The sequence below is a fragment of the Taudactylus pleione genome, unplaced genomic scaffold, assembly GCF_031769625.1.
Source record: "Taudactylus pleione unplaced genomic scaffold, aTauple2 ptg000016l, whole genome shotgun sequence".
In the NCBI taxonomy this organism is placed as follows: Eukaryota; Metazoa; Chordata; class Amphibia; order Anura; family Myobatrachidae; genus Taudactylus; species Taudactylus pleione.
The window spans coordinates 13057652-13082058 of NW_028284418.1; the positions used below are offsets into that span (position 1 = coordinate 13057652).

The window sequence follows — 24407 nt, forward strand, 5'->3', positions numbered from 1 at the left end:
TGATACTAGTGTATAGGGACAGCAGCCCATTCCGGGAGAGAAAGGTAAGCAAGAGATATCTGTGATACTAGTGTTAAGAGGACAGCGGGCCATTCTGGGAGAGAAAGATAAGCAGAAGACATCTGTGACACTAGTGTAAGGGGACAGCGGGCCATTCCAGGAGAGAAAGGTAAGCAGGAGATATCTGTGATACTAGTGTATGGGGACAGCGGCCCATTCTGGGAGAGAAAGGTAAGCAGGAAATATCTGTGATACTAGTGTATGGGGACAACGGGCCATTCCGGGAGAGAAAGGTAAGTAGGAGATATCTGTGATATTAGTGTATGGGGACAGCGGTCCATTCTGGGAGAGAAAGGTAAGCAGGAAATATCTGTGATACTAGTGTATGGGGACAGCGGGCCATTCCGGGAGAGAAAGGTAAGCAGGAAAAATCTGTGATACTAGTGTATGGGGGCAGCGGGCCATTCCGGGAGAGAAAGGTAAGCAGGAAATATCTGTGATACTAGTGTATGGGGACAGCAGGCCATTCCGGGAGAGAAAGGTAAGCAGGAAAAATCTGTGATACTAGTGTACAGGGACAGTAGGCCATTCCGGGAGAGAAAGGTAAGCAGGAAATTTCTGTGGTAGTAGTGTATGGGGACAGCGGGCCATTCCGGGAGAGAAAGGTAAGCAGGAAATATCTGTGATACTAGTGTATAGGGACAGCAGGCCATTCCGGTAGAGAAAGGTAAGCAGGAGATATCTGTGATACTTGTGTATAGGGACAGCGGGCCATTCCGGTAGAGAAAGGTAAGCAGGAGATATCTGTGATACTTGTGTATAGGAACAGCGGGCCATTCCGGGAAAGAAAGGTAAGCAGGAAATATCTGTGATACTAGTGTATGGGGACAGCGGGCCATTCCGGGAGAGAAAGGTAAGCAGGAAATATCTGTGATACTAGTGTATGGGGACAGCAGGCCATTCCGGGAGAGAAAGGTAAGCAGGAAAAATCTGTGATACTAGTGTACAGGGACAGTAGGCCATTCCGGGAGAGAAAGGTAAGCAGGAAATTTCTGTGGTAGTAGTGTATGGGGACAGCGGGCCATTCCGGGAGAGAAAGGTAAGCAGGAAATATCTGTGATACTAGTGTATAGGGACAGCAGGCCATTCCGGTAGAGAAAGGTAAGCAGGAGATATCTGTGATACTTGTGTATAGGGACAGCGGGCCATTCCGGTAGAGAAAGGTAAGCAGGAGATATCTGTGATACTTGTGTATAGGAACAGCGGGCCATTCCGGGAAAGAAAGGTAAGCAGGAAATATCTGTGATACTAGTGTATGGGGACAGCGGGCCATTCCAGGAGAGAAAGGTAAGCAGGAAAAATCTGTGATACTAGTGTATGGGGACAGCGGGCCATTCAGAGAGAGAAAGGTAAGCAGGACATTTCTGTGGTAGTAGTGTATGGGGACAGCGGGCCATTCCGGGAGAGAAAGGTAAGCAGGAAATATCTCTGACACTAGTGTATAGGGACAGCAGGCCATTCCGGTAGAGAAAGGTAAGCAGGAGATATCTGTAATACTAGTGTATAGGGACAGCAGGCGATTCCGGTAGAGAAAGGTAAGCAGGAGATATCTGTGATACTAGTGTATAGGGACAGTAGGCCATTCTGGGAGAGAAAGGTAAGCAGGAGATATCTGTGATACTAGTGTATAGGGACAGCAGGCCATTCCGGGAGAGAAAGGTAAGCAGGGGATATCTGTGATACTAGTGTATGGGGACAGCGGCCCATTCTGGGAGAGAAAGGTAAGCAGGAAATATCTGTGATACTAGTGTATGGGGACAACGGGCCATTCCGGGAGAGAAAGGTAAGTAGGAGATATCTGTGATATTAGTGTATGGGGACAGCGGGCCATTCTGGGAGAGAAAGGTAAGCAGGAAATATCTGTGATACTAGTGTATGGGGACAGCGGGCCATTCCGGGAGAGAAAGGTAAGCAGGAAAAATCTGTGATACTAGTGTATGGGGGCAGCGGGCCATTCCGGGAGAGAAAGGTAAGCAGGAAATATCTGTGATACTAGTGTATGGGGACAGCAGGCCATTCCGGGAGAGAAAGGTAAGCAGGAAAAATCTGTGATACTAGTGTACAGGGACAGTAGGCCATTCCGGGAGAGAAAGGTAAGCAGGAAATTTCTGTGGTAGTAGTGTATGGGGACAGCGGGCCATTCCGGGAGAGAAAGGTAAGCAGGAAATATCTGTGATACTAGTGTATAGGGACAGCAGGCCATTCCGGTAGAGAAAGGTAAGCAGGAGATATCTGTGATACTTGTGTATAGGGACAGCGGGCCATTCCGGTAGAGAAAGGTAAGCAGGAGATATCTGTGATACTTGTGTATAGGAACAGCGGGCCATTCCGGGAAAGAAAGGTAAGCAGGAAATATCTGTGATACTAGTGTATGGGGACAGCGGGCCATTCCAGGAGAGAAAGGTAAGCAGGAAAAATCTGTGATACTAGTGTATGGGGACAGCGGGCCATTCAGAGAGAGAAAGGTAAGCAGGAAATTTCTGTGGTAGTAGTGTATGGGGACAGCGGGCCATTCCGGGAGAGAAAGGTAAGCAGGAAATATCTGTGACACTAGTGTATAGGGACAGCAGGCCATTCCGGTAGAGAAAGGTAAGCAGGAGATATCTGTGATACTAGTGTATAGGGACAGCAGGCGATTCCGGTAGAGAAAGGTAAGCAGGAGATATCTGTGATACTAGTGTATAGGGACAGCAGGCCATTCTGGGAGAGAAAGGTAAGCAGGAGATATCTGTGATACTAGTGTATAGGGACAGCAGGCCATTCCGGGAGAGAAAGGTAAGCAGGGGATATCTGTGATACTAGTGTATAGGGACAGCAGGCCATTCCGGGAGAGAAAGGTAAGCAGGAGATATCTGTGATACTAGTGTATGGGGACAGCAGGCCATTCCGGTAGAGAAAGGTAAGCAGGAGATATCTGTGATACTAGTGTATAGGGACAGCAGGCGATTCCGGTAGAGAAAGGTAAGCAGGAGATATCTGTGATACTAGTGTATAGGGACAGCAGGCGATTCCGGTAGAGAAAGGTAAGCAGGAGATATCTGTGATACTAGTGTATAGGGACAGCAGGCCATTCTGGGAGAGAAAGGTAAGCAGGAGATATCTGTGATACTAGTGTATAGGGACAGCAGGCCATTCCGGGAGAGAAAGGTAAGCAGGGGATATCTGTGATACTAGTGTATAGGGACAGCAGGCCATTCCGGGAGAGAAAGGTAAGCAGGAGATATCTGTGATACTAGTGTATGGGGACAGCAGGCCATTCCGGGAGAGAAAGGTAAGCAGGGGATATCTGTGATACTAGTGTATGGGGACAGCAGGCCATTCCGGGAGAGAAAGGTAAGCAGGAGATATCTGTGATACTAGTGTATAGGGACAGCAGGCCATTCCGGGAGAGAAAGGTAAGCAGGGGATATCTGTGATACTAGTGTATAGGGACAGCAGGCCATTCCGGTAGAGAAAGGTAAGCAGGGGATATCTGTGATACTAGTGTATGGGGACAGCAGGCCATTCCGGGAGAGAAAGGTAAGCAGGAAATATCTGTGATACTAGTGTATGAGGACAGCGGGCCATTCCGCAAGAGGAAGGTAATTAGGAGATATCTGTGATACTAGTGTATGGGGACAGCAGGCCATTCCGGGAGAGAAAGGTAAGCAGGGGATATCTGTGATACTAGTGTATGGGGACAGCAGGCCATTCCGGTAGAGAAACGTAAGCAGGAGATATCTGTGATACTAGTGTATAGGGACAGCAGGCCATTCCGGGAGAGAAAGGTAAGTAGGAGATATCTGTGATACTAGTGTATAGGGACAGCAGGCCATTCCCGGGAGAGAAAGGTAAGCAGGGGATATCTGTGATGCTAGTGTTTAGGGACAGCAGGCCATTCCGGTAGAGAAAGGTAAGCAGGAGATATCTGTGATACTAGTGTATAGGGACAGCAGGCCATTCCGGTAGAGAAAGGTAAGCAGGAGATATCTGTGATACTAGTGTATGAGGACAGGGGGCCATTCTGGGAGAGAAAGGTAAGCAGGAAATTTCTGTGATACTAGTGTATGGGGACAGCGGGCCATTCCGGTAGAGAAACGTAAGCAGGAGATATCTGTGATACTAGTGTATAGGGACAGCAGGCCATTCCGGGAGAGAAAGGTAAGCAGGAGATATCTGTGATACTAGTGTAAGGGGACAGCGGGCCATTCCGGGAAAGAAAGGTAAGCAGGGGATATCTGTGATACTAGTGTATGGGGACAGCGGGCCATTCCGGGAGAGAAAGGTAAGTAGGAGATATCTGTGATACTAGTGTATGGGGACAGCGGGCCATTCCGGGAGAGAAAGGTAAGCAGGGGATATCTGTGATACTAGTGTATGGGGACAGCGGGCCATTCTGGGAGAGAAAGGTAAGCAGGAGACATCTGTGATACTAGTGTTAAGGGGACAGCAGGCCATTCCGGGAGAGAAAGGTAAGCAGGAGATATCTGTGATACTAGTGTATGGGGACAGCGGGCCATTCTGGGAGAGAAAGGTAAGCAGGAAATATCTGTGATACTAGGGTATGGGGACAGCGGGCCATTCTGGGAGAGAAAGGTAAGCAGGAAATATCTGTGATACTAGTGTATGGGGACAGCAGGCCATTCCGGGAGAGAAAGGTAAGCAGGAAAAATCTGTGATACTAGTGAAAATCTGTGATACTAGTGTATGGGGACAACGGGCCATTCCGGGAGAGAAAGGTAAGCAGGAAATTTCCGTGGTAGTAGTATATGGGGACAGCGGGCCATTCTGGGAGAGAAAGGAAAGCAGGAAATATCTGTGATACTAGTGTATGGGGACAGCGGGCCATTCCGGGAGAGAAAGGTAAGCAGGAGATATCTGTGATACTAGTGTATAGGGACAGCAGCCCATTCCGGGAGAGAAAGGTAAGCAGGAGATATCTGTGATACTAGTGTTAAGAGGACAGCGGGCCATTCTGGGAGAGAAAGATAAGCAGAAGACATCTGTGACACTAGTGTAAGGGGACAGCGGGCCATTCCAGGAGAGAAAGGTAAGCAGGAGATATCTGTGATACTAGTGTATGGGGACAGCGGCCCATTCTGGGAGAGAAAGGTAAGCAGGAAATATCTGTGATACTAGTGTATGGGGACAACGGGCCATTCCGGGAGAGAAAGGTAAGTAGGAGATATCTGTGATATTAGTGTATGGGGACAGCGGGCCATTCTGGGAGAGAAAGGTAAGCAGGAAATATCTGTGATACTAGTGTATGGGGACAGCGGGCCATTCCGGGAGAGAAAGGTAAGCAGGAAAAATCTGTGATACTAGTGTATGGGGGCAGCGGGCCATTCCGGGAGAGAAAGGTAAGCAGGAAATATCTGTGATACTAGTGTATGGGGACAGCAGGCCATTCCGGGAGAGAAAGGTAAGCAGGAAAAATCTGTGATAATAGTGTACAGGGACAGTAGGCCATTCCGGGAGAGAAAGGTAAGCAGGAAATTTCTGTGGTAGTAGTTTTTGGGGACAGCGGGCCATTCCGGGAGAGAAAGGTAAGCAGGAAATATCTGTGATACTAGTGTATAGGGACAGCAGGCCATTCCGGTAGAGAAAGGTAAGCAGGAGATATCTGTGATACTTGTGTATAGGGACAGCGGGCCATTCCGGTAGAGAAAGGTAAGCAGGAGATATCTGTGATACTTGTGTATAGGGACAGCGGGCCATTCCGGGAAAGAAAGGTAAGCAGGAAATATCTGTGATACTAGTGTATGGGGACAGCGGGCCATTCCAGGAGAGAAAGGTAAGCAGGAAAAATCTGTGATACTAGTGTATGGGGACAGCGGGCCATTCCGAGAGAGAAAGGTAAGCAGGAAATATCTGTGATACTAGTGTATGGGGACAGCAGGCCATTCCGGGAGAGAAAGGTAAGCAGGAGATATCTGTGATACTAGTGTATAGGGACAGCAGGCCATTCCGGGAGAGAAAGGTAAGCAGGGGATATCTGTGATACTAGTGTATGGGGACAGCAGGCCATTCCGGTAGAGAAAGGTAAGCAGGAGATATCTGTGATACTAGTGTATAGGGACAGCAGGCCATTCTGGGAGAGAAAGGTAAGCAGGAGATATCTGTGATACTAGTGTATAGGGACAGCAGGCCATTCCGGGAGAGAAAGGTAAGCAGGGGATATCTGTGATACTAGTGTATAGGGACAGCAGGCCATTCCGGGAGAGAAAGGTAAGCAGGAGATATCTGTGATACTAGTGTATGGGGACAGCAGGCCATTCCGGTAGAGAAAGGTAAGCAGGAGATATCTGTGATACTAGTGTATAGGGACAGCAGGCCATTCCGGGAGAGAAAGGTAAGCAGGGAATATCTGTGATACTAGTGTATGGGGACAGCAGGCCATTCCGGGAGAGAAAGGTAAGCAGGAGATATCTGTGATACTAGTGTATAGGGACAGCAGGCCATTCCGGGAGAGAAAGGTAAGCAGGGGATATCTGTGATACTAGTGTATGGGGACAGCAGGCCATTCCGGTAGAGAAAGGTAAGCAGGGGATATCTGTGATACTAGTGTATGGGGACAGCAGGCCATTCCGGGAGAGAAAGGTAAGCAGGAAATATCTGTGATACTAGTGTATGAGGACAGCGGGCCATTCCGCAAGAGGAAGGTAATTAGGAGATATCTGTGATACTAGTGTATGGGGACAGCAGGCCATTCCGGGAGAGAAAGGTAAGCAGGGGATATCTGTGATACTAGTGTATGGGGACAGCAGGCCATTCCGGTAGAGAAACGTAAGCAGGAGATATCTGTGATACTAGTGTATAGGGACAGCAGGCCATTCCGGGAGAGAAAGGTAAGTAGGAGATATCTGTGATACTAGTGTATAGGGACAGCAGGCCATTCCGGGAGAGAAAGGTAAGCAGGAGATATCTGTGATGCTAGTGTTTAGGGACAGCAGGCCATTCCGGTAGAGAAAGGTAAGCAGGAGATATCTGTGATACTAGTGTATAGGGACAGCAGGCCATTCCGGTAGAGAAAGGTAAGCAGGAGATATCTGTGATACTAGTGTATGAGGACAGGGGGCCATTCTGGGAGAGAAAGGTAAGCAGGAAATTTCTGTGATACTAGTGTATGGGGACAGCGGGCCATTCCGGTAGAGAAACGTAAGCAGGAGATATCTGTGATACTAGTGTATAGGGACAGCAGGCCATTCCGGGAGAGAAAGGTAAGCAGGAGATATCTGTGATACTAGTGTATAGGGACAGCAGGCCATTCCGGGAGAGAAAGGTAAGCAGGGGATATCTGTGATGCTAGTGTTTAGGGACAGCAGGCCATTCCGGTAGAGAAAGGTAAGCAGGAGATATCTGTGATACTAGTGTATAGGGACAGCAGGCCATTCCGGTAGAGAAAGATAAGCAGGAGATATCTGTGATACTAGTGTATGAGGACAGGGGGCCATTCTGGGAGACAAAAGTAAGCAGGAAATTTCTGTGATACTAGTGTATGGGGACAGCGGGCCATTCCGGGAGAGAAAGGTAAGCAGGGGATATCTGTGATACTAGTGTTTAGGGACAGCAGGCCATTCCGGTAGAGAAAGGTAAGCAGGAGATATCTGTGATACTAGTGTATGGGGACAGTGGGCCATTCCGGGAGAGAAAGGTAAGCAGGAGATATCTGTGATACTAGTGTATGGGGACAGGGGGCCATTCTGGGAGAGAAAGGTAAGCAGGAGATATCTGTGATACTAGTGTATGGGGACAGCGGGCCATTCTGGGAGAGAAAGGTAAGCAGGAAATATCTGTGATATCTCTTGCTTTACCTTCTTGATGAATGGCCCCAATTAATTTCTACAATTGCCGATGAAAATGTTAATTTGCACCGGCTTTTGTAGAAATTAAGTGATGAATAGAGCTCTTAAGCTGCCCACACACATACTGACTTTTCATCCAATTTGGCCGATTTTGACGAATCGTGACGACAGATCATGTAAAAAATGGCCAAATCGTGAGTTTCTACTCTTGATCACGATGCCGATGCGTGCCCCCGCTCATCGCACCTCGCATCTTCAGATCTGCCATACTGTAGGGCAGATTAGCCAATCTGGGATACAATGCACTGGCTGCAAACTAGATCTTAAGTCAGATTGGACATTTTTAACTCCAAATCGTGACCACGGTGGCTGGGGAGAGTTCAGTGGAAAACTGTGTACATCGGCTGATTGGGAGCAAGTCGGTATGTGTGTGGGCACCTTTAGTACTTTTCCCCCTATGTAATATATATATATATATATATATATATATATATATATGTATATATATATATGTGTGTGTGTACAGAAGATACAGAAAATAAAGCATTATAATTTGTTTGCTAAATTGAATATTACATCAATATTATTCCATATAAAAAGAAAATTAAAATAAGGTTAAACAATAATTAGCCAGACACGTGTCAGGCTTTATGTAGAACTACAATATATACAGAAGCATGTGTAGAAACTTATAATAGGTCACTATAATGATTACAACTAGAAACTAGATGAAGTATTTATGTACTGTATATAGCGATGCTATAATAAACCCTTTCCCTCCCTCCCATTGTATTCACCAGTGCATGAGCACAGTATTGCTGGATCTGGATTAGTGATTCTAGGACCCAGGGGAAGATCAGCCCGGGTAAATGACAGGTGGTAACCACACCCACTGGGGAGGCTGCTGCTCACTCACACAAGCTGTCAAGTTACAGACTTTGGCAAAGCACCGGCTCCTGGTCAGATATCTACTGCCCTGATCCGGGTGTAAGGAGGAGGGCAACAGACAGGGCTCCTTACTGGTGTCACCCCTCTACTGTACATGCAGGATGTGACTTGATCTCTGTGCCCAGCAGGATGCTGAGGGCTGAGCGCTTTACAACTAACGGGAAACTAAGTGGTGTAAAACTCCAAAAGGGAATCTTGCAAACTTCTCCTAGTTTGCCAACAATTTTGTGAGTCCCATCAAATGTTGTATTTGTGTACGTTTCCCATATCTAGCATTAAAACAAAGTTTATCAATGTTCTCTTTTCCCTTTGTCTTGTACTAGCAACACCGTTAAGTGTCTATTATATGTTAAGCATTAAGAATAATGTGTGTTGTGTGTGTTTTACTTTCTGTTATATTTGGAATTCTTAGTAATATTTATTGTGGTGAAATAATTTATGTGTAATCAAAGCACCTTTCTGACCGTGCTCTGCTTCTGTCCTGCATTAGTGCATATGATCTCTACCGTAGTTCTAGATTAATTATTTTTATTACATGAATTAACTGCATTACAGTCTTGGGCAACCTCTGGCTCTCCAGCTCTTGTTGAACTACAAGTCTCAGCTTGCCATATCAACTTCTGCTGAGACTTGTAGTTCCACATTAGCAGGAAAGCCGCTAGTTACATACCACAGCATTATACTGTGCCAAATTTAACAGGGTTCTTTTGACTTCAAATTAAATATAAATCTGACTTTTGTATATATCTACATAATAAGTATATAATAATCACCCTTTGTTTTAACGTCGTCTAGCCTGGGGACAGTGCTGGATTGCCCTGCAGCATTATATAGCAATGCTGCCACTTGTGTAATGCTTGCGTTCTTCCCATAGTTTTGTGTATTTCTCATAGTTGTCCCATAGTTGTTTGTGTTATAGGTCATAAATACCTGTGTGGGAGCAGATATGCGAGATAAAATTGTGAAATATATATCACCAACCAATCAGCTCCAAACTATCATTTCTTAAACACAGCCTGCAAAATGTAAGTTAGAAGCTGATTGGTTGGTGATATATATTTCACAATTTTATCTCACATCAAGCTTTGATACATGTAAGTTATGATAATGATGAGGAATAGGTGACACATCAAGCTTTGATACATGTAAGTTATGATAATGATGAGGAATAGGTGACACGTTTCATTAAATTTGTAGGTTATAGACAATGAAGGGTCTCATGGTGACACCCCCATTTGTCAACCCTGTCCCTATCCCCAGGCTGCAGGAAACTTGGCTCATAGCTCTGTCATGTCCAGTTATCACAGATGAGGTCTGGAGCAGTGATGTATATCTCGTTGGTGCCTGTACATTACTGTGTAAATGGCAGTGTGCATGCACAATACACATAGTGGGACTCACTTGTACTGCAGATAACACACTTTAGTCTCCCAGAGGTTGTGACTTGCATGATGCTTAAGAGCTGACTTTAGGTCAATCAACTTGAAAACATCATAGTCACCAGTCTAGTCAGCTCCTCCAGAATAAGCGACTGTGTGTTTGCTGCAGGCATGTGTTTGAACTTTGTTAATTTATAATGCATCTTGTTAGCAGTACACTTCCTGAGTTGTGCAATGAGTTACAGGTTGCTAATCACCTAATGACTGTAAAAATGTACTAGTGATAAACTGTGATACACCAGCTGTCTGTTTGTGCAATACATGCAGGTGTACAAAGCTATGTGCATATTTAGGGGTAAATTTACTAATGATGGGCATACACTCTACAATTATCTGTCAGATATCTGCCCAATCTGTCTGGTGGGAAGGAAAATCTTGTCTGTTTTCTAGTGTGTGGGAGCAAATTTCTATTGTTATTTGCTCCCATACATTACCAGGTTTTTATTCCAACCAGTCAGATTGGACAGATATCTGACATATAATTGTATAGTGTATGCCCTGCATTAGATGGGAGTTCTAAGTGATGTTACCCATAGTAACCAATCAGATTCTACTTCTCATTAATCTACCACCTTCGAGAAGATAATACCTGGAATCTGATTGGTTGCTATGGGCAAAATCACTTCTTAATAGAACTCCCATCTTAATAAATGTACCAATTATTCTGTGAGCAACTGTTCTACCAGGTTACAGCTTGTTCAGCCATTAGGAGGCGCTCTGTTGTTGCTGTTTGTGGATGATAGCTTAAGGAGCACGTTTTTATACTCTCTGATTGACTTTGCCTTTCAACGGCTATTTTCAAAACACTGGAAAGGTACTTGTAAAAATACAGTATAGGGGAAAACAAGTTATACAAAAAATGGAGAGAAAAGTAAGTACAGCTGAAAAATTCAGTATAAAACGTAGCAAAATCTTACAGCTGAAGCAGAAGTGAAATTTCACAGGAAATCAGTTTACTGTTCAGTTGAAATAGTGCATAGTAATTATCTATGGCCAGATTGAGGAAACATAATTTTCCGGCTTAATTGTCATGGAAATCTCAGCTTCACACCACTAGAAATAGATGTGATACATACTTTGCACTATTCTACCCTTTCCTAGTGTAAATGAAGAGAGGTAATTATGTAGGGACTCTGGGCCTGATTCAGAGCCGGACGCTCTGAATCAGGACGTTTTTTTGTTTTGTGCAGCCTCCTGGCTGCTCGCATAGCTGTGGGTGACCACCCACAGCTATTGCGTGCGGGCAGGTGATGGTTGCGATGGTCTCGACCATCACGACCATTGGGGCTTGCGACGAGACCCTTTCGGTAGGGTCTCATTCCCACAAGCCCCAGTGGGCTTCTGGCTCTTAATAGAGCCGGAAGCTCACCACTGACATCACTCGTGATGTCAGTGGGGTCGCCACCAAACGGCAGGCATTCCGTTGGGAACGCCTCCGTTTGGCCAGCCACCCCCCCTGCCCGCTTCCAAAATGGGGCGAGCCGTCCCCTTTTGGTGCGAGACCCGGAGCGACAGAGTGCCCGTCGCTAGCCGGGTCTCGCGCATGTGCATGTCAGAGGCGGCTCCGGCATGCGCATTCGTAGTGGCCAAACATCAGCCCACGGGTCTGAATCAGGCCCCTGTACCTCTATACTGAATACTTTATGCCAACAAGCTTTAGAGATTTTTTTTTTTAAACAAATAAGTGAAAAGAACTTCAGCATCGTGTGATGTATGAAGTGCTATAAGCATGTGGAGTGTGTTAGTAAAACAGTAATATAACTCTCCCCTTGATATAATACTCTGTAATCCTATATGTGATGTTTTCTCAGCGTGAAATGCAGGTTCCTCTGTATAACAAACTACTGAAAAACTGTCTGATACAGGTTGGGGGAAAGGGGGCTTGTAGTGCTTAGTCATTTACCCAGCACTGGGGTCTTGGGTTCAACATCAGCCAGGAGCCAATCAGTGTATGTTCTCCTTGTGTTTTTGTGTGCTTCTTTCCACAGCCGAAAAATATACTGGGAGGAGGTTAATTGGCTGCTGACAAAAATGTCCCTGGACTGTTGTGAATGATAACATATTCTATACTGGTTGAGTCTCCCAAATCCAAATATTCCAAAATCCGGAATATTCCGAAATACGGATTTTTTTTAGCATGACTGAGATAGTGAAACCTTTGCTTTTTGATGGTTCAATGTACACAAACTTTCTTTAAGGCACAAAATTATTAAAAATATTGTATAAAACTAACTTTAGGCTCTGTGTATAAGGTGTATATGAAGCACAAATGAATTTCATGTATGAAGACTAACTTTGAGTCACAAAATTATTGAAAATATTGGATAAAATTACCTGCAGGCTGTGTATATATAACGTGTATATAATACATAAATGCATTCTGTGTTTAGACCTTAAAAAGTGGGAGGCACATATAGAAACTGTTGTAATTCCTACACCGTTCACCCGATTTGGATGTAATTACCCTCAAATTAAATCTGAAAGTCTGCAGTTAAAGCACATCTTGTTTGTTTCATTTCAAAACCATTGTGGTGGTGAATAGAGGCCAAAATCTGAAAATTCTGTCAATGTCCCAATATTTATGGACCTGACTATATATATATATATATATATATAGTAAGGCGAAATGACGGCGGCACTCGGTGCAGAAAAAAACACTTGCAACAGTGATTAAAGAAACCAACGTTTCAATGCCAATACCATTTTCTTCAGGGCATATAAAACAGGGACGTGCAGTCAGGGCAGAGCCTCCCCTGTCATACTCCCTCCCCTACCATACTCCCTGTCATGCTCCAGAGTTTTGATGTAAAAACTGTGTTTTTATACATGTGTGCCTCCCCAGCCATTGACGTAACTGATATATATGTATATAAATATATATATATATATATATAGATAGATAGATATCTTCCAAATAAATGGCACTCAGAGACAGCAAGTAGCAATAAACCAGTTCAACACTGGCTCATTGCTCCTTGCTGTCTCTGAGTGCCATTTATTTGGAAGATATGTTTGCTTGATTTTGGGCACCGGAGCATGGTGTACTGGATACAGAGTGCCAGCACAAGGACAGTGGCTATATATATATATATATATATAAATATATATATATATACAATAAATAATAAATTCATGTGCAGAGCTTAGGTTAAAAACATTGGACATGGATACAAGAGACTTCAGCTTGATTAAAATGTCAGTGAAAATATGTATGGATAGGATACATATAATAATTTGCACAACTGATATAAAGGGGCTGTCCGTTTTCTCCCTTTATTCTCCCCATATAGCAGGTAGGAGATCTTGCTAATTTGCAGTGCATATAAGCTTGTACAAGTAAAAGCCCCCATACACCAGCGACTGATTGCCGCAATCCTGCGATCCTCAGATGCCAGGGTCGGAGGATCAGTGAAATCCAGCATGTTGGATTTCACTGATTTGCCAATCACGATCAAAATGTAATTTGCAAATCGGTGACTTTTAATATGTATACCATCGATAGACGCCGGTCTGCATTTCCGACCAGCGGATCGCAGTTTCCGTTCTGAACGGGGGATCAGGCAATCTGTTGGCTCGTGTACGGGCCCCTTAATATATACAAGTTATACTTGTACAAGTTATATAAGTTACATGCTTGACTAAATGGACGTTCTTATATAACAATCCCTATTATTATGATTTCTGAACATAAGTTGGCCATACACTGAATGACAATCATTCAGATCTGGCTGATGAATGACAATTCTGAATGATTATTGTTCAGTGTATGGATATGAACCATAATTGTTCAATGCCTGAAGATGTCTGAAAAATGGGCGGGATAATTTGATTATCAGTCATGTCCATTTGTCCCATCTTTCTTACATCCAATTCCATTCAGTGAAGGACAAATTGTGCCCATACATTGTGCAGTGTATGGAAGTACAGCGATTATCGTTCAGTTGCTTATCCCCTCATCCACTTTGTAGGATTGTGTGGTTCATCGTGCTGTCTATAACCACCATTAGTTGTAATGTTGTGAAAGTACTTCCACAATGCTTGGCAAGTAGACTTCCCCATGGAAAGGCATAAGGAGACCTTGCCAGCTGGAAGCTTTTGATGTATTGGTCAAAATTAAAAAAAATGCCCTATTGTAGTTGAAAAGTTATGTTTTAACAGTAGGCCCTTTCGTCCTTTGATATATCACACCCCTTCCCAATCTGATCTCAGATGGCTGATAAAAATGATATACTATATTGATGGACACATAAGTGCCTTGGGTTGCATTACAGACACCATTTTCTTGTAGTATCCTCTATGTCCTTGTAGACAGTAGTGCCGGCTCAACATAGAGATCAATTTATGGGTGGTTCTCTGAAATTGTATTCTGTTTGGAATAAAAGAAGACTCTTATGGTGGGTACACACTACACGATATGCTCCCTGAGCGATATCGTGTAGTGTTGTCCCCGGCAGGCTGTGCTCAATGTCGTTCATGACATTGAGCACAGCCACTGAACGATATCATTAATGATATCGTTCAGCGCCGGGCTCTCTCCCCCATTCCCTGACATGCAGCAACCTGACGAGATCGTCAGGTTGGCCTGCATGTCAGCCCGATGAACGATAATGACGAACGACCCGCGGGAACGCGCGTCGTCGTTATCGTTCATCTTTTTGGGGTTAAAAGTGGACGACTGAACGATAACGATATCGTTATCGTTCAGTCGTCCACTTTATCGCCCAGTGTGTACGCACCTTTACAAGTCCATGTGTAGCGGATGTAGAGCTAGACCACATGTAACCCTCTAAAATCTCACATCCATCTATTCACTTCTGCTCTTTTGTACATAACTTATACCTTTCAACATTCTAACTGTGTGGACAAAGGTGCCCCTAAAATCGGGATTATCCTGCTCACATTGGGACATTTCAGCAAGACTTCCCAGGGCTGCTTACACAATCACACTCCCAACAAACTCTTCTTACTTTCATATCCTTAAACGTATTTCTTAGAAGCCAAATCCTGTACGTTTCATATAGCTCTCACAAGCTGGGCCTGATGTACACTTTGCTTTAGTTTTTAGGTAAATAATCTGATGTACATCTCGATTATACAGTTCTAAGAAATTTGCTAGAACTACATAAATAAAAACTACAGTATTAATTACTAGTTAAAAATGAGCTTGTTTAATGTGTAGCACATATGAATCATACGAAATAATCTTATCAGTCATTTAATAACCACAGAAAGAGCAGGCCCACAATGCTTCTTTATAGACGCAGTTGTAACTATATTTCCAGTTACTGCATTATTATTATTATCTTTTATTTTTAAGGCACCACAAAGTTTACGTAGCACCGTATACAGAAACAGTAAAACATGACAGTTCAAATGGTATATCACTATGTCAATGGAGTAACACAGAACAATAAACCGATAAATTAGGTAGGACACAGACAACAGCAAGTGTTGGGGAACTCAGGGCCTGATTCAGAGCCGCTCGTAAGCGGCAGTACGCTCGTTCCGAGCGATGTTCGCACTTCTGCGCATGCGTACGGTTTATAATACGCATGCGCGAACCAGTCAGTGCGGCCGAAAATCGTTTGTTCGCTATATAGCGAATGCCTGCTACTTTGAGTGACAGGAGGAGGCGTATGTGAGTGGTAACAGGGGAAGGTGCTTGAAAACGGGGAGTGGAATTAAGAACGCAGGCGTGCTTAAAGGTCAAAACGGGCATTTTATGGGTGTGCATAATTACAACAGCAGCGTCATTGACCACGTCACTTGGTTGTTTTATAGTCAAAACTGCTCGCAATATAGTGGTAGGAAAAACCAACCACAAGAATAGCGAGCAGTTCATACGCTGTTCGATGTACTCGATTAATCTAATAAATAGCGGACATGGCGTATGATGCGAGCGGCCAGGGGGCATATTTTTTAAATAAACGTCCGCAAGTTTTGTTCGCTCGTTCAGATATGGAGGCGTCAACAGACCGCAAAGAGCGAACGGATCATTTGAATAGCCACCCTCTTTTTCTGAACGAGCGAGCGCTAATTGCGTCTGGCTCTGAATCAGGCCCTCAGTGTATATGACATCCAAGTGTATATGATTAAATTGGAGGGGTAGTCAGTTCAGTACTCAGTGACCCTGTATCCAACGAAGGGTGAGCACATAGAGTCACAGTAGCTGATAGGGACTAGGAGACCATGGACACTGGAAGCAGGGACATGCAGGGAAGGTACTTGAGGTCGGAGGGCCCTGCCCATGACAGCTTACATGCTAAGAGGGAGTGTGAGCAGCTGGAGGGTGAACTGGAGAAGTGAAATAGGGGGGAGGAGAGAAGTGTGGAGATTTAAGAGGAGGGATGGTAGGCTTTAATGAAAAGGTGAGTCTTTAGTGAGTGTTTGAAAGTGTTGAAACTCACAGAAAGTCTGACTTGGCGAGAGGGTGAGTTCAAGAAAAGGTGTGTAGAGTAGGAGAAATCTTGGAGGTGAGCATGAGGTAACCAGAGTGGAGTGCAGGCGTCAATCAGGGGAATAGCGGAGGCAGTGGGAGGGAGTTGGGACTGAATGGGGTTGGAGATGTAGGAGGGGGAGAGTGATTGAGGGCCTCATTCAGAGGTGGTCGGAGGATGCAAGCGGTCGCTCAGAAACTGGGCGGCCGCTTGCATCCTGACCGGCCGCCTCTATTTCGGTCGTTAGGCTGTGGGTTAACACCCACAGCTCTAACGACCGCTAGGGTGATGGTCGCGATGGTCATTGACCATCGCGTCCATCGGGGCTTACGACGAGACCCTAGGGTAGGGTCTCACTTGTCGTAAGCCCCGGAGAGCTTCTGGCTCTGTCAGAGCCGGAAGCTCTCCACTGACATCACTAGTGATTACAGTGGGGCCTCCCCCAAACGGCAGGCGTTCCCATGGGACCGCCTCCGTTTGGGCTGCCACCCCACCGGCCCGCCTTCCAAACGGGGCGAGCTGTCAATCAACATCGACAGCTCGCCCCCTTTGGAAAGAGACCCGCTACGACCAGCGCTGTCAGTCGTAGCGGGTCTCACGCATGCGCACGAAGGAGCCGGCTCCCTCGTGCGCATGCGCACTAGACAAACATCGAGGCGGCCGTGCGGTCGTAGACCGTACGGCCGCCTCTGAATACAGCCCTGAGTGCTTTGAGAGTACACACCCATTTCCCAGTACTTAAATCTGCACCAGAAAAGTAAATTAGCAACTTTTTTTTATGGCTGAAATGCACATTGCAGAAAGGAAGAAAAGTGCTCACTTCACAATTCAATATTTTAGGGCCACCATCCATGCCTTATTCATGTAACCTCTACCTTCTCCCAAACATCTGTACTCAAGGATCAAGGAATATCTATGATCTACCCAAAAGTACTTGCACTTTCATAAATAAGGCTAAATGTCTCAGTCCAATACAGTGTTTACATTTTTAAAACATTGTACATTATTTGCCCAAGTCTATTACAGGTTTCTTGCATCATGAATCAATTCATGCAGTGCACCCTACATGAACTATGTGCATGTAGAAGGTGTACAACCACACAAGATTGTGGTACAATGACCTAGAACAAACATTGCTGATTCTCTATATATATTGTGGTTTTAATGGTGAATATATTCTGTATTAATGTGGTTTTCCTGCATGGTTTTTCCTATTGACTAACTATTTCTCTGTAAAGAGATGTCTAATTTGGAGTCTACTTCGAATTTAGATAGCTTATTTAATATCATGATGTAAGTAGCATTTAGGTTTGTGCATGTGAAGGTTCTTTAGTAGCATGAGGGGCCTGAGCACAGAGGAAAATATAAGCTTCTGCGAGGTTGTCAAAGCTGCAACATTGACATGCGGCAGCTGTGAGAGTGATGTCCATTAGTGCTCAAGATTGTTCACAGTGTAGTTAAGTGTGTTGTGTTGCTGGTTATTGTTATTTTTTTGGATGAAGTTGTGTGATTTTATAGTATTTTGAAGGAATGGTTAATTGGGGCAGGTAACATTTTACCATGGGCTCTCTGTTAACTTGGTGAGATACTGGGGTCTATTTACTAAGCATTGGATGGAGATAAAGTACCAACCAACCAGCTCCTAAAGGCGGGTATCCAGTAAACGATATGCTCCATGAGCGATATCGTCTATCGTTTCCCCGGCAGTGATGTGCTCAATGTCATTAACGACATTGAGCACCCACACCGAACGATATATCGTTCAGTGACGTCACCCTCCCTTATCCCCGTACTTGCAGAACCTGATGATATCGTCAGGTTGCCCTGCAAGTATGGGCGATGAAAGATGCCGTCAATGACCAGCGGGACCGAGCATCGATGGTCGTTGACGACATATCCACTGGACGATATTGCAGACGATAACGATATCGTTATCATTCAGATCGTCCAATTTATCATCTAGTGGATACGCGGCTTAACTGTCATGTGTTTGAAAAATGACAGGAGATGGTTGTTTGGTACTTTATCCCCGTCCACTTTATCTCCAGCTTACCCACAGTTGGCAAAGTTGCCTGGCTGATGTGATAATTTGTTCACTGGCTTGAGAAAAGCAACAGGAGATTTGAAACAGTGGAAGAAGGGGTGAGGTACTAGTGAATTACTAAAACTTACTAGCTAAGGAGATTTCTTCCCAAGTGTGGCTTCTAACTTACTAATGAGATGTTCTACCTCTATCCCACTATGTGTTTGGTACATATTTCCTTCAGTGTGGCCAAAACAACATAACATGCTTTAAAAGCAAACTGTCCTCTTGGGATATTCTTACCCTTACTGAAGTTTGGGTTACTCAACATCGATAGGGCTTCTGGTTGCCAATTGAGGTCTTCTTGGAGTCAGCCATGCTGAAAATACCTTGTTGACCTTATTAGCTCAGTGTGGTTCATTTACTGTTGGCAGTCACTGGCCTCTGCCCTTCGCTCTAGTGTCTGAAGAAACTGCAGTGCCAGAAGCCATATTTCCACTGAACAAACACACAAAGTGCAGGTAGAGGACAGGGGCGCTATTAGGGGACTTTTTTGTTGGCGTGGCAATAGGAAGCTGTTGTTTTCATCCATAATCTGCTTGGAATGTGTTCTGAACTTGGATTCTCACTCCTAGTGGCTCTCTACAGGTGTCCTGGCTTCATGTTTTGGTTTTTGGGAGCTGAAGTTATTGAGAGGTCACAGGTCACATCTAGTTCTGAAAACTCATGGGCAATTATTTAGCAATTAGGAATGTTTCCTGTGTGCGCTTAGGAAGGTAATGGCTTACACCATGACCTTCTGGTGAGCCTGGAGACTGGGTACAAAGCATATTCTTTCTGTGTAAAACTACCCATCTGTCTGGAGGCACTCATAGTGTAATCTGGCTTGAGCTGGCCTTGGAATGCTACTCCTGAGGGTGTATTAGAACAATATTATGTGTCTATGTTCAGCCAACATGGCAAATCTTTCCTCTAGCTGGATTAAACATAGAAATGTTAAAGAGTTTAATCTGCCCAATGAACAAGTCTTTTGTTTTGTTATGTTTTATCGCATAAATACAGACCAAATGCCCAAATCAGATTAAAATACACACCTCACTTACAGCCCCATGCCCCACAAGATATACATAATGCTGACTGATTTACTACTGACCTACTCTGTTCTCCACTGTCAGTCATCTTAAAAAACTCAGGATTTTAGGTATATCTCAGAGCTTGTGGTCAAATTAATTCCCAGGTTCATTCGTCCATGTTTATCACCGTTCTACTGTGATTAATGTCATTTATTCTATGTTATTACAAATAATGGTAGTCATCCAAAGCAGAAGAATATTAGTAGTTTTTATAGTCAGTTCACATTGTAACATTTTTAACCAAACAAACATTTATCACAGAGCCTGTCATGAGCTATTTGGTTTGCAAATATGCATTTGTACTGTTGTCAGTACAATACTATGTAATACAGAAGAATGTTAAAACACATTGGGGTTTATTTATCGTGTGCTAAGCAACAATCAGTATTACTGCTTATCGCAATGATACAGATTGTAAATGCGCACATTTTACCACGTTGGAACTACTCTCATATCCCCAATGAAAACCCCACTCACTGCAAAGATTTTCCCAGGCTGCCGGGTGAAAGGTTTCCTACTACTACTGGTGAAAGGTTACAGTAAATGAGGATAAGCAGCCAATAGCTGCACATGTACATATTAGCTTTATCCAGCTTGGTTAGTTCCCCATTGCTGGCTATAGGAAACACATCTTAAGTAGAAATGTGCGCCGACCCCGTTTTGGTTTTGGATCTGGATCTCCCCTGATTTTGGATCTGGATTGGTTTTGCCAAAACCTCACCTCCGTGTTTTGTTTTCGTGTTTTGGTTTTGGATCTGGATTTTTTCTTAGAAAAAAAAAAAAACAGCTAAAATCACATAAAATTGGCCTTTTGTTGTTCCTACAGTATTAATAACCTCAATAACATTTATTTCCACTCGTTTCCAGTCAATTTTGACCACCTCACAGCTCAAAATATTGATTTCTTCATCTAGTTTAGGCCCAAAATTTGCACCAAGATAGCTGGCTGACTAAGCTAAGCTGCAGCAGTGGGCGGCACAAACACATGGAAGTTCAACTTCAAACATGGCACATCAGGAAACACTTTTATTATTCAAAGGAGGGAGGGAGTTGGAGTATGTATGTAGTTGAAGGTAGGGCAGGGACAGGAAGGGTTGATTGGTAGTAAATTTAATTTAGTTTTTTGATTCCAATGTTATACAGTACATTTACATCAGTCCTTGCCACAGAAGAATCCTTGAGCATGGCTGCTGCTGCTGGGAGTTGATTTTTTTCATCCCAGAAGGGGACCAGGAAGCGTGCTTTCCAAAAATAAATAAACAATTGACTTAAATAATGCTTTGCAAATCTTCTATAAATGCATTTCCCAACCTGTACAGGGACAAAAAAAAACCAACATAGTTCGTTAGTGGCCTTCAAACTGCCATTGTTCCCACTGTCCACTTTACCATATGAGATATTGTGAACAAGCGGAACAGAGCAGCAAATGCAACATTTCAGACTTAAGGTTTAAGTATTACGTTGTGTCTTTCTTGAGCGCCATGCCTGCTTGCTGGGAGTTGATTTTTTTCATCCCAGAAGGGGACCAGGAAGCGTGCTTTCCAAAAATAAATAAACAATTAACTTAAATAATCCTTTGCAAACCTTCTGTTCTGTAACGGAATTTCCCAACCTGTACAGGGACATTAAAAAAAACAGAGATAGTTAGTGGTCTTCAAATTGCCATTGTTCCCACTGTCCACTTAAGTTCTTAGATATGTGAATGTTAGAATGTAGAAGGCCAAAAATTGGGTGGACCACACATGGCTGATTGATCAACCATGGCGACTGGATTAGTGTCATAAGGAAGAGGAGGCTGCAAACTGGGTGTCATGTTATGAGTTGGCCATATGTTGCTGTTAAGGGATCAGGCTGGTTATCATCAGTGGACACATTATTATAGTTGTTGTTATTTTGGGTTGCCATCTCCTGAAGGGTGTTTACCAACAGACAGATACTACCTACCTATCAGCTCAGGCATAGACACTTCCTGAGGAGCAGAGCTCTGTTCTCTGGAGGGAAGCCAAATAGGTGGGAGCCCCTGTTCCAACATCTGAAGCTCTTATCTCTCCACATCATTTATTATAGAAGGAAAAAAATGTCATTGGGGACATGTAGCTCCTCTATCTGTACCCTGCTCACCCTTTTTGGACAGGAAGTCCAGGACGGATGGTTTGGAAGAAGAAGGCCTAGCAACAGATGGGGATGGTCATTATCAAGACCTGGTCCCCCCAGTGGGTGTAGTCTGGGAGGTATTGGTTGGCATGCAGGCAGCAGAATAACAAAGGCCTCCATGTTGTCTGTGCTTACTATTCCGTATTTCAGTTTGCGATTCAGGTAGGAATAAAGTCGGCTACAAAACACAGTGAGAGAATCACTGGATGCCTTAAGCTGGCCACACACTAGACCAACTTACATCCAACCAGCCAACTAGTTGTCTGGTTGGAATGAAAATCTGGTAAGGAATGGGAGTAAATGATGATCAGCAATTTGCCAGAAAACAGATGAAAATGGTCGTCAGACAAGTTTGTTACATGTTTTATCTAAACAATTTGTTCAAACAACAGTTTTTGTCCATTTTCCGGCGTTTGGGAGCAAATTGCTGATTGTCATTTGCTTTCATACCTTACCAGATTTTCATTCCAACAAATCAACTAGTTGGCTGGTTGGATGTAAGTTGGTCTAGTGTGTGGCCAGCTTTAGTGCATTCAGGCCAAGTACAATCCATGAATTCCCAGACAAATTCTGGACAGATGAATCCTTTGCTTGTAATGATCTTTGACAATTCCTGGCAAAGGTGGGTGTTATAGCCAGACACTTTGAAGGCTGTAACTTTGAACTGCTTTATAGATAACATGTGAATGAAACCTATTCACACTGCAGAACATGATGGAAAAGTCCCTTGAAGTTCAGCACCTAGAGCATCTTTTTTCATGTTCTCTGAGGCCTCTCCTGACTTTTGTTTATGTTTTTGAATTATCACATTTTTGAATTTAGGATGTCTACTCTATATAGTTTTGTAAATAAATATAGGCTTTAGTTTTTTAGAGCATATAACTTTATAAGCTGTTAGGATAACATTTCTGCTATGTTTAAGATTAGAAAAAGTTTTTGTAACCCAATAACTTAAAAAAAAGGTTTTCATTGCAATATTCATGCAGCCCCTTGACAGACACCAGCACAGCATCCCTGCGCACCTACGCCGATGACAATGACAGCCAGGTGTGGCTGACACGCACACAAAAAAAAATTGACAAAAAAAAGACAATATTTTTTTTTTATCTGCTCCAGAACTTTGGGCCCAGAGCACAATTTGATGCGTCTGGAGTCGGGCAACACTTCTAGCTTGCGTTGCCAACTTGATAGATCTTGTGCGGCTAAGCCTAACACACACAGACAATTATTAGAAAAAAAAACAAGTTTATTTGATTTTTTCTGCTCCGGAACTGTGGCCTGGAGTCGGGAAGCACTAGGTTGCTTGCAACAAGTTGCTTTGCTGGCTGGATCTTGTGCGGTACTGTGGTTAAGCCTAACACGCATGCACACACACACAGAAAAATATAAAAGACACTTGTGTTGATGGTTTATTTAATTGTTTTTTGCACGCCTGGGCTCGGGAAGCACTAGGTTGTGCAACAAGTTGCGTTGCTGGCTGGATCTTGTGCGGTACTGCGGTTAAGCCTAACACGCATGCATGCACACACAGAAAGATATTACACTAAAACTTTTAAAGACACTTTTTTTTTTTTTTTACAATTACAATATATATATATATATATTTTTGGGGGGAGTCCAGAACTTGGGCCCAGATGGATGCAGCACCAGCCCAGATGTATTCTTCTGCACCAGCCCAGATGTATTCTGCACCAGTCCAGATGGACACAGCAGACAGCAGAGCGCCAATCCAGAATGGATGAGAAGCACCGGGCCAGGAGGACACAGCAGACAGCAGAGCACCAGCCCAGAATGGATCAGCACTCAGCAGCATGGATCAGTAGTGCACCAGCCCAGGACACAGGACACAGCAGACAGCACAGGACCACTCTCCCAGCCCTATACTACCCACCATCCCTATTCAGTCTCCAAAGCCAGAGTGAAATGGCGTCCAACGCGTGGTCCCTTATATACTACATTGATCATAGAGATGTAAGGCCCTCATTCAGAGCCGTTCGCTATTTGCGGTCGTTCGTTTAAAAACAAGGGGTGGCTATTCAAATGATCCGTACGCACATTGTAGTCTGTTCACACCTCTAAGTCTGAACGAGCGAGCAAAACATACGCTCGTTTATTTGTTAAAAACGCCCCCTGGCCGCTCGCATCCTACGTCATGTCCGCTATTTATTAGATTAATCGAGTACATCGACCAGCGTATGAACTGCTCGCTATTCTTGTGGTTGGTGTTTGCTACCACAAATTTGCGAGCAGTTCTGGCTATAAAATAACCCAGTGACGTGGTCAATGACGCTGCTGTTTTTAATATACACACCCATAAAACGCCCGTTTTGACCTTTAAGCACGCCTGCGTTCGGATCTCCACTCCCCATTTTCAAGCACCATCCCCTGTTACCACCCACATACGCCTCATTCTGTCACTCAAAATAGCA

At 44.1% G+C, this 24407-nt stretch overlaps 1 protein-coding gene across 1 annotated transcript in view; it reads left to right on the forward strand.

The window, feature by feature from the left end:
• Positions 1 to 8840: 8840 nt before the first annotated feature.
• Positions 8841 to 24407, forward strand: part of GCGR (glucagon receptor) — a 48661-nt gene continuing 33094 nt past the window's right edge. The window contains exon 1 of the mRNA XM_088474733.1: positions 8841 to 9019. The gene's annotated coding sequence lies outside the window, so the exon portion shown is untranslated. The remainder of the gene's footprint in view (positions 9020 to 24407) is intronic.